We start from the raw sequence: 11,841 nt of genomic DNA on the forward strand, positions 1-11,841 counted from the left end.
GATTCCATGTGAGTAACTGCAACATAACTCCATAATAATAAAATGTTAAGATATAAAGTAGGATTTGAAACACCAACAGATGAATTAAGTTTATCAGTAACCCTTACTTCAAATCCAGTCTCAGGCAAGTGCTGATGCCAATAATTCTGAGGTAGGTATATAAAGGTAATGTCTGCCCTCCAGTGGTCAAATGTGGGTACTTCTGATTCAGATTTAGGTTACGATTCTAGGTGAGTAACTGCAGTGTACTGTAGTAAGAGATGTGGAGATATTCAAAATTGTAGTAAAATACACAGTTTCCAGAGAAACAGAACGTTTGTGTGTGTGTGTGTGTGTGTGTGTGTGTGTGTGTGTGTGTGTGCGTTTGTGCATGTGTGTCTCTCTCTGTGTGTGTGTGTGTGTGTGTGTGTGTGTGTGTGTGTGTGTGCGCAGCTGGAACATTATTTATAACATTAATTTATAACATTTAAAATATTTTAATATTATGTAATAGACTAACATTCACCAATTTCATAATACAAGACAAAATATGCAGGTAATACGAGTTGTGCTCTTAGCAATGCCAATGACTCCCTCTAATGGGAAAGTGGAATTAAAGCACATTAAACCACTCAGTAGAATTATACATACACACACAACACACACACACTGAATTGCCAGTTTATTTGGTCTCACCCTCCCTGCCCCCCCGCACCCCAACTCTCAAACTTCACCTAAACTATACAGTCAAACAAGTCATTGTAGCATCAGTTAGATTTCAAATGAGTGCTGCAATGAGTACAGACCATGTTGCTGCTGACAATGTCAGTGAAGAACAGCATAGTGCCTCTTCAGTGGGCAAAAGAGCATCAAACATGGAGCAAGTTGCCTGCTCACATGAGTCCATGGAGCCATCCTGTTTGATGTCAACAGTAGAGGCTGGTGCTGGTAGTGGGATGATGGAGGGAATGTTTTCCTGATACACATTAGGGCTCTTGAGTTCTCTGATACTCATCTGACATGCTGTGACACTGAGAAAATGTGAATGCCTTAGCACAACAGATTATTGTTCCTAAACACGTATATTCCCAGACCACGCTGTCCAACTCCTCAAACACTGGTCTTCTCAAGTATACCACAGCTACATCAGGACTAAGACATAAGAGCTCAGCAAAGCAGGCAAATATGAGACATGTAACCTGAGTCTTTTGGTGGCTGGCTTATCGCATTTGCAGTGGTTATCTATAGAAGGTCAGCCCAAAGCTCTGTTGACTTCTCTCATCTGTCCTATAGTCACAGCATAACCACTACTGAGCCATCGAACCATTGCTGAAGAGTATGGTCCACACTTAGAAAGTGACTTTAATTCTTCCTTGTAACTTTCACTGCTAAACCACAGGATATATTTGCCAGTCAACGTGGGCTATACTCACTTGTAACTATTGTAAAAAAGAAAAAGAAGTAGACATTAACTCCTGTCACCCTAACTGGATAAATGACAGGAATACACAGCAAATGCAATGATCAAGGATGTCTTACACAAATATAGACTAAAGCATACTCATGCAAAAAATGATGTCAATAACAGAAAGGCATAGCTGTTAATATAAAAAGCCATGAGAAATAAAAAGCTTATCATTACTGAAATAGCACAATAGCACCACATGTGACAGGCCTCAGTAATAATAGCTACTCAAGCTGACTCAGTCATTCCACATTCCAGACAAAGCATTACCTGAATGCATCAGCTTCTTATAGCTTAACCACTATGCTACAGTTCAAATGCAGGCATGAAGCATCTTTACACATAACTAGCTTAATACACACCCTCATACTGACATACTGTATGGGCTAAAGCCAGCACATTTTCAGGCTTACATTATTCAGTTTATGAAATTCAACAACATTAATTTAGAAAATGTCAATGGCAAAAAAAATAATGAATTGAACATTGCAAGATCCTTCTGAATAAACAATGGCCATTATAAAATCTGTTTGGTCTGAAGGACTCAAAAAATGATGTTGCTTTCATTACCCATTTATTCAGCTGCCGTCAAACATATGAGTAATGCTACACCCAAGGCAATTAGCTTATGACAGACATTCCAGAAATGTTCAAAAGCATATCATTAAAGGAATCAACACAAATGGACAGAATATCACATGGATAGATGGGCAGGTCAAAGCATGAAGAAAACAAAGAAAGAAAAAACAGAATGCACGGACAAAAGGTCATATTACACACAAAATTAAAATCTTCTTTATCCTGGAGGAGATTAGACTTATCACTAGGAGCTTCAGAGATCAGCACACATGGGGCAGACCAAGCTTTCAAAGCTGTTTGCTGCAAAGCACATTTCACCTCTGTACACCCTGACAAAGCAAGGCCTTGCACCACTTGCTCATTAGGTAAAAGAGAAAGAGAGAAAGCAGCTGCCATACTCCAAACTATGCTCAGTTTCTAAGCCTCAAGCAAATCAAATCATATCATCTTCAGGAGAGTTAAAGAGTGACACAATAGCATAGTGGAATCACTATGACAACAAGATGCAGATGAGCTACCAGGACCTAGCACATGCAAAACAAGAAGGGTGATCCTTATTTAATGAGCTGGTAATTTCATGGTGAGATCAGAGGATGTAAAAAAGCCCATCTCTGAACAAGAACATATTGATTCAAGACACACAAATTAATTGAATGCTCATTCATAAACTGAAAATGATTTGGTACAGGAACACTTTCCCATTGGTCCTAATATACTGCATTAAAATTAACTGGTAAAATAATTAAAATAAATGTAACTTTATATGAAAGTGAATTTGGGAATAAACATCTCCTATAAATTCCCATTGTTCTCTTCAACATGACAGCTAGGCAGTTTTGAAATTTGCCTTACCTGATGGGCACAACATTTTAACCTGACCTCTGATCATAACATGGTAAGATTACACCACCACATCTGGCTGTTCCATTTAAAAGTGGTGAGGGACAGGAGGTTTGCTCTATAAACAGAGGTTAACCTTTCAAAGCCGTCAACAGCACCTTCAGAACATGAGTCATCTGCTAAGCTAGTGTTTGCTCTTCTCACCATATGAGGACAGGAGAAGCTGGTAGATGTAAATGGCCTCACCTGAGCTAGAGCAATAACTCACAGGAACTACAGGAGTTTCATGAAAACACCAATGTTTACAACAAGTCTGAGCATGTACACAAACAAGAAGGCAACAGTGCGTGAGGTTGACACTAAAATAGTATTATGAAATACCAAGCCAGTCACACTAAAAATCAGACTAAACAATTTTGAATGAAATAATCACCAACGAACTTTATTTTTATAGTCTAGACTAGAATTATAAGCAGCTCGCATTCAGGACTTTTGGTGGCATTAGTTATTTCAGAGAGCTTTAGTTATTTCAGAGATCACTACTGGGGGTAGATCTTTTGCTCCAGATTGTGGAGTCCTGCAGAAGCCTCACAAAGTCTCCTTACTCTCCTGAGTAGAGACTGAAAGAACAGCATATAGCTGAGTTGAAATAATAACAGCAGAAGCTATCTGCTTCTATCCTTCTCCTACTGTACATCCACAACAACATGTACAATAGTATACAGTATGTGGGTGGACTTGAAATGTTTTACATGATTACAAGGAGGCAATGTTCCAGTCTGAATTAATCTGATTTGCAGTTCTCTGTAAATATAAAAGAGAAAATAAGATGAAGGTGAAAAATGCTTAGCAAAACCAACTCTGCCATTCCAAATCTCACAGGAGCAGTACATCATTAATGACAGTTTATATAACACAAATGGACCTGAATATAGGTTAATTACAAATCAAAATTCCACTCATGCAAGTGGATATTAAAAAGCTTGAGGGAGATACTTAATCCAGAACCTTCCTAGTTACCTCAGAAACCACAGAACCAAACATTAAGGGCACAGAGACTCAACATCAGTGTTGTTGTTGTGGCACTGATACCATGCAAACATGGACTGGGCTGTACACAGTGCTGACCCTTGGCCACAATCACAGGAATGCCCTACAAGCAAACAACAAGAAGCAACAAGAACAGCTGTTATGAGGAGTGGTTATAAACAGGTTCATCTTACAGAAACCCATACATGCCCAACCTGTTTTAAAATGCTTAACATTACAACCCATCCTCAACCCAAAGTCAGCAGCAACTTAACAATAAATTTAAATGTATATATATTATTATACTGATCATCCACACATTAAGCTATCTGCTTGTTGATGCCTTATTTTAAAGCAGGGGTGGCCCACCCACCCCAGAAGTGACCACAATTGCTGTAGGTTTCGATCCAGTCAAGCAGGATGACACCTGATACAACTAATCAGTTACAACTAATGTCTGATTACTGAGACCAAATGGATTAAACAGGAGGAATCAGGTGTGTGCCTACTTAGTTGGAATGAATGCCTGAGACTGCACCAGTCCTTTGCAGATAACATTGGACATCTCTGTTATAAGGCTGACACAATTTGAGATCTTAGTTGATTACATTAATTGCCCTCTTAATCTTTTTTCTGCGGTGAGTTTTATTCTGGAATGAGTTGAACACAACCTTTGGCAAGAATATTGCATCATGACTAAAAAGGTTCAGTTGTGCGCCTGCTGTTTCTCGGGTTCCACCCTGCATCCAGCCACTGATTATGCACATCTGCAGCTAAGGGTGGACTCATTAGGATGGGAACCACCACTGAACCCTTGTGCACTGCAGAGTCTTGTCATTCTTAATGTGCATTTCTTGAACATTCCTATTTGTAAGGTTTTTTCCTGCTTATCCATTCTCTTTGTCTCTGACCCTGCTGCCTGTGCTGACAACACCTCATGGACGTGGCCTAATAAACACACTTAGCACATTCCTTAATTCCTTAAACCATGCCTTAATTAGACAATTTTAAGGTGATTTTCAAAAAAACTTAATGAAACATTTACACCCAGCCCTGTAATGTGTGCACAAGACAGTTAATTACTGGGCTGTAATCACCTCTAAAAGACATGAATCGGAGCCAGATCAGTTCATGGGGGAAAGTCAAAACAAAAGCTATCTCAGCCTATAATGGCACCAAGTCTTAGCAAGCATAAGTGTTGGCAATCAGCTTCTTGAGCTTGTCTCTGTGCTCTTGGCTTAACTGCCTAAACATCTTTAATTATGCAAGCATTTCTCTGGGTCAGTGCGTATTGTTGGTTCCAAAGCTACCTTTACTCTGCACTTGACAGGTAGCCCGTTGGAGTAATGTGATGCACACATGACGACAAATAACACACATAACAAAGGAGAGGCTTACTGTTCCTCATGAGAGGAAAACAGAAAGACACTCTGTGTTGTTTAGTTAATGAGTAACACAGCCCAGTGCTGCCAGTTTGACCTACTGCGAGTGCAAAGGATAAGGGAACCATACTTTACTCAAGAACTCCACAAGGCAATTCAAAATAATGAATGGCAGTCTGGATTGCCATACCAGTTTGTCTGCATTTCCTGATACTTGACTGCTACTCGTAGCCTCTGCCTGCAACAGGGAGTAATCAGCAGAAGAATGCTTCTCTTAGGGACTTCCCAAGTGGAGATTAATGGTCTAATCCTGATGACACTAAGACAAGCTGTAAGTCATGCATATAAATGAAAGGGGACACATCATACTGTAATACTGCATTAGGCTCACATCCAGTGCATCAAGATGGCAGAAAAGAACACATATTACATTCAAAGGTACACTTGCTAGCACTAAGAGAGATCTCTAACATTTTCTTGTACAAACATATTTGGAAGTGATAGGTTATGTGCAGAGTAGTCACAGGTTTATTTCATTGTTTTGTTTTGTTTTGTTTTTTGCATTTTAATATTTTGTAAAATGTGTGCTAACAAGCTGAAAGGCATATTACAATCACATTACAAGGTCTGAGACAAGAAACTGCAATAAATGTTTCATTGACTTAAGTACTAAATTCTGCTTCTTGGTCATTCTCAACGGAGCTTCTGGCTAGGAAAGACGTGCTTTTCTTCATGTATTGTTATGTTTGTTTTCTTGTTGCTGTAGTTATTGTTGTTGTTGCTGCTGTTTTTTGGCACATGAATCCCTTGCAGGTTATTCAAGCACAACATGAATCACTCAGAACCAGCTTGTGTTCCTCTTTCTGTGCTAGTCGCTAGGTGTCAGCAACACAGACATCAAACACTGTGTGTGTGTGTGTGTGTGTGTGTCTGTGTCTGTGTGTGTGTGTGTGTGTGTGTGTCTGTGTGTGTGTGTGTGTGTGTCTGTGTGTGTGTGTGTGTGTGTGTGTGTGTGTGTGTGTGTGTGTGTGTGTGTGTGTGTCTGTGTGTGTGTGTGTGTGTGTGTGTGTGTGTGTGTGTGTGTGTGTGTGCATTTTTCCTGCAAATGTTGTCAATGTTGTCTTGTCTAGTACTCAGTAAATATAGACAGAATAAAATTGCAGTTGGGTTTCAGTCGAGGTTCTTGAACATGTATGACTTTGTTCTGGATTTGTCCTGTAATGCTGGGAACCAAGCACTGGGCTCTAGAGTAGCACTTCCTGAGCTAGAGAAAAAGCTTTCTTTCCTCCAGTGGTCAGGAGGACATGAGAGAGTGGCTTGTTTCTGATTCCTAACCACAAAGATCACTTTGACTGGAGGGCTGCAGTAATCCAAACACTTATCTTGTGCAACAATCTACAGTATAAGAATCCATAAATTCTAACAGTGTCGGAAAGAACAAAAATATATTAATCACAGTGGATTCACTGAGAGATGGATACTGCACCTAAAGACTATGCTATTCATATGGAGAGCACAGTTAGCAGTCAACTTACTTTTTAATACATTTTACAATATGAAACAAATTTTAGAGATCCCCATAAGCCCAAAGTGGCCTGAAAAATATCAAATTTGTTTATGCTTTTGACATATTTTTTGTTTAGACTGACATGTCACATTATATGTATGACTTGGAAAAAGAGGATGAAAGACACGAGACACTCCAGGTCTGTCAGCTGTGTAGTAGAGGATAGAGATGAGCTCTCTCCTTGATGAGAATGGCAGTATCAAAGTCTGTGTGTTGAGTGGCAGCTCTGCTCCAAGGCTTTGGCAGGCCTGCTAGCCCACGTAAGTGGAGAAAGGGGGAGCAAGATAAGAGAGCACAAAGGATGGGTTGTGCTGAGAATCTGCCTCGAGCCCAGAGCTGCGCCTCCACAACCAAAACTATGCGAGGACATGGCCGAGCACACTTTACAAAACAGCTTGCTGAAATACCATCCCAGGCAAAGGCACTTTGGCACTCCACATGCAGGTCTGCGTTCACAGGTTGCCAGTGAAGGGTCTGTGGTCTGTGTTCACAGGCGTTTACAGGCTGCCAGCGGTGTGTTTACAGCCTCCCAACCACACAGTCTCTTGAGCGTCATTCACACTGAAAGACATGAACCCATTTTGCAGGTACCCAGCTCATCTCAGTGTGGGCAGTGGAGGGAATGCCTTTCTGAAAAGAGAATGGAAGTGGAATCTTCTCTACTGAAGCGAGACGAGACTGACTCCCAACACAGGCCCTGAGTGCTGACCCTCTTTTTTGACACTGCTCTATTCTGAGAGCGATCATCCATTTCAAATTCATTTCTCAGGATATGATATGTACCCTGGAACTGGGCCAGGACAACGCAGAGTCAAATTTCAAGCCCTGAGTTTGAGTTAGATTCTTGACACTGACTTCTCATCTTTATGTTAGACGTATATCCAGCGGATCATGCAAGTGTGAAATTGCTCACGGTTTTTTTTCCTCAAATCTGAATATCATTCCAGTAGCAATCACAATCATATTTTATAGCACTGTATCATTAGAACTTTAAGACAAAGTACGCACTGATATCAAGAAGCAAGCATTTTGTCTAGAAATACCTTGACCTCATGTATCCATCCATGTGGTCTAACTAAAACCCTCATAAACTGTACATTTAGTCCAAGTTGAGCAGGATATCTTAACCTGCATAAATTTCAGCATTATACTGTTCCACCACTCAACAGGGTCTCATCCAGCTTCTCTCTAGAATCTACAGTTCACATGATAATTTCTTAACACATATCCTCCAAATCAATCAACTGATTGGTCGAAGTGTTGGCTAAACGAAAAAAAAAAAGACTTACACACTGTATTTTTCATAAAGCTCCTGAGTGTTGGAAAAAAAAACATGCACCCAACCATCATTTAAATGTGCACCCACCCATCATTTACATTAGATGTAGTTAGAATTTATAAGATAGGTACAGTTTCAATTAGCCATCCTCCAGGTTCACATCAGTGGTCTGTTCATGACCACAGAATCATTGCTATTTATGACAAACTCATAAAAGCTCATTAATCTATCAGTCATACAGTATCAGGTTAATACCCTATCAGGTAAACGCCCTTGGATGGTCTACACCTATAATATAGCTGTATCTAATAGAAATAGTGGCCATTGAGTGTATATGATGTGCTAAAATATTAATTTGTAATAATTCTCAATTCTCAAGCAATAACACTGCTACTGTAGCCTTTCTAACTAACACTAGAGCACTGAGGACAGTTTCACTCATGCTTGGCCCACTTCCAGTGATCCTTGGAGAGTGTAGCCTGCTTTGCCTGCACATTGCTCTCAGCACAAGGAGCCAGGAAGCAGAGCTCTGCAGCCCATCTGTGTGGGAGAGACAGAGCTCATCATTATTTCATCCCAAGCATCCTGCCTTTGAGGCTCCACTGATGTACACTGCTAAATGCATCTTAATTCTTAAGAACTCCTTAAATCCACATTTCAGTTTAAGAGGCGTTGAGGGAAAAGAGAGGGAAAAGGAACACCAGATTAAAGCCTCAACAGGAAACACGGGAATCACGGATAGGCAACAAATCAGTTATCACTGCTACTGCAAATCCTGCAAATTCCTCACCGAAGTTCATGGCTTAATTACTTACTCAGAAGAGACTTTAGGTCTAGAAAGCTTATACTGACAGAGGGTGAAGACAAGGAAAGATCATGGAGATAAAAAAGTAAGCACCTACAATATGTACAAATGGACAATTGCATAAAGCAAAGACATTAGAGTAAAATATGCAGATCTGTGTTTATTATGGCAGAAAAAGGAAAACAATCTATGAGCATTTTCCCCATTCATTGCTTGCTGCACAGTGCCACATGGGTGAACAAAGGTGCTAACTTACACCACATCAGATAATGCATCCAACAGTTCTTGGATACAACAGTCTCTTATTATTGTTAGTGGAAATAAAGACATCAGTGTTACTTATTACCTGATGAGTCAGGGTTTGTCTTTAAAGAATAATGGCATAGTCCAGTGCAAACAGCCTGCTGCTGTAACAGGAGAAGAGCAGCCTGTTAGATGTAAGTAGAACAAAGACATTTCTTTTTCCTGTCTCTAAGGAGAAGCGACAGTGTCCAACTCTGTAGGGGGTTTCTGTCTACAGTAAAAAAAAAACTACAAAAAAAAAACTGGCTGATTAAAAAAATAGAGAGAGGAATGAAGTTAGATAGTTCAATTACTGTATATAGGCTAATGACATGTACATGCAGTAGCTGAGTGAATGGTCATGTACCGATCAAGTTATGCTATGAACCAGCAAACGACCAGCACAATAGCTAGAGATTATTGTATTTTATGATACTGTCAACAAATCTATCATGAGCTCATTCTACTGGAATTCACTTGATGGGGATCAATAAAGTCTCATCTTATAGTAACTTATCTTATTCTTAGTCTATAAAACAGCACTTTTCAACTTAGAGGGAAGTGTATTTTCTTTATCATGTAATGCAAAATAATTTGGGTTTGGTGTGGGTGGTTGGTCCTAAAGCCAGTGACGCATATTTGAAATTGTAACCCTCTCTCAGTGGTTAATATTATTTACTACAATAAAAGAAAGCAGTCTGTGTTGGCAAGTACATTGCATGCATGTTCATGTACAGTGACAGACACTCTTTGAATTAGAGTGAACAAAGAAGCCTATGAATGTATGTAACAATACAAATTCATGTCTAGCAAAAGCATCAGGTAGCTAAACCTTCTCATGACTGCTTATGGAATCCTCCAGGATACTATAACAGCACAGTTTGTGATCTGTTTTTTTCCCTCAGTTTGGACAGAGCACTCTCAAACCATTTCACTGCGATTTATACTGTGTATGACTATGTACGTGACAAATAAACCAAACTTGAACTTGAACTTAAAGTGAGCTGGCGGTGCAAAATCTCTGACAGATGACTGTAACTGAAACCTCCAGGGACTCCAAAAGAGTTGGAGCACCAGAAAACGAGCACAGGATGCATCTGTTGCAGTCGTGCACCTGCTGTGATGGCAACAAGCCTATTCCTGAGCAGGAATCGTAAAGCAGCTTTATATTTAGAGGTCTACTGTCTTGAATTCTTGCTTCTGACAAATATATGAAAAATGGTTAAAAGTGTTTAACAACTGGAAGCATCAAGTCAGGGATTCAGGGATTATTTGTGCTGCTATGGAGGCCACTAGTAATAAAGACTTAATAGATGTGATGAACACATATACTGACTAAGCCTAAATCATTTAATTACTAGAATATTATCCCTATGATGCAATATTCTGTGCTCATTTCCTATGTAACACTAGTATCACACCAAAGACATCATTTTTGCATGGTAACTGAGAAAGACTGGCACATGTGAAGACCAAAGCACAAACTGTGAAACAGTAGAACTCACCCAGTTGAAGATAGCTCAAAGAAGTAAGTGATATAAATAAATGCACAGCCATGACACATACTTAAGGTGGCTATGGATAATCTGGTGAAACAGATGATAATATTTTGTGAAGCCAGCTGGGTCACTGGAAAAATAAGAGTTTGTATCTAACCTGCTAGAGCAAGGTTTTTAATGGACTCTGGTGGCAGAACAAAGCAAGATGGTGTGTGCCCTGTGCCCACCTTTTTATACCGATAACAATGTCCCACCTGCTGCTATTATCCTTGTTTCCTTTTGAAACATAACGTGGCCTGAGGAGCATTTGGCAGATGCCCTTCGTGGTCTGTATACTCATGTGAGCATAGATAGGTCAGTGTTAAGAATAATATATACTAATGTACTACATACTAAAGCCCTGGCTAGAGTGGAAAAGAAGACATAACAGGTTTTTTGCTTGTTTGTTTGTATAAGTGCATATTTAAGCACTTAATGACTCGGTGAAGAGATGAGCCTTAGTTTTTATATTAAGATAACGAGTGTCTCAGCTGTATGGACAGTCAGGGAATGTTCATTCCACTGGCTTGGTGACAGGACAGAGAAGAGTCTTGATGTGTGTCCTGAGGGATGGTGGTTGAAGTCGAGCAGCATAAGAGGCTCAAAGGCAGCGTGGTGCAGAATGGGGTTTGATTAGAGCTTTCAGGTTCGTGTGAGTTGGTCCAGTTTTGCAGGCGAGTGTCAGTGCTTTAAATGCAATGCAAGATACTACAGGGAGCCAGTGGGAACACAGCAAGGCAGTGACATGGGAGAACTTAAAGGAAGTTGAAAACAAGCCATGCATCTGCATTCTGGATGAGTTCCAGGGGTGTGATGATACAGAGAAGAAGGCCTGCCAGGAGTGACTGGCTGTAGAGGTGCAGTCGAGAAGCTTGACAATGTTGTGTGGTCAGTAGTGTGAAAGATGTGTTGGTCATCTTTATTTAAAGTGGAGTGTATAAAGCTGTTTGGCCTCGCAAACTGATGGCTGCACTGTAAGTACTGTAACCTGTCACAGCAGGAACTACAGTTACTAAAGTCTGAAAGAAAATCACTATTCAAATAATATTCATAAGACCAATGTATCAGTATTTCACTTGTTCATACCAGAGTTTCT

The sequence above is a fragment of the Electrophorus electricus genome, chromosome 7 (genome assembly GCF_013358815.1).
Source record: "Electrophorus electricus isolate fEleEle1 chromosome 7, fEleEle1.pri, whole genome shotgun sequence".
Classification (NCBI taxonomy): Eukaryota; Metazoa; Chordata; class Actinopteri; order Gymnotiformes; family Gymnotidae; genus Electrophorus; species Electrophorus electricus.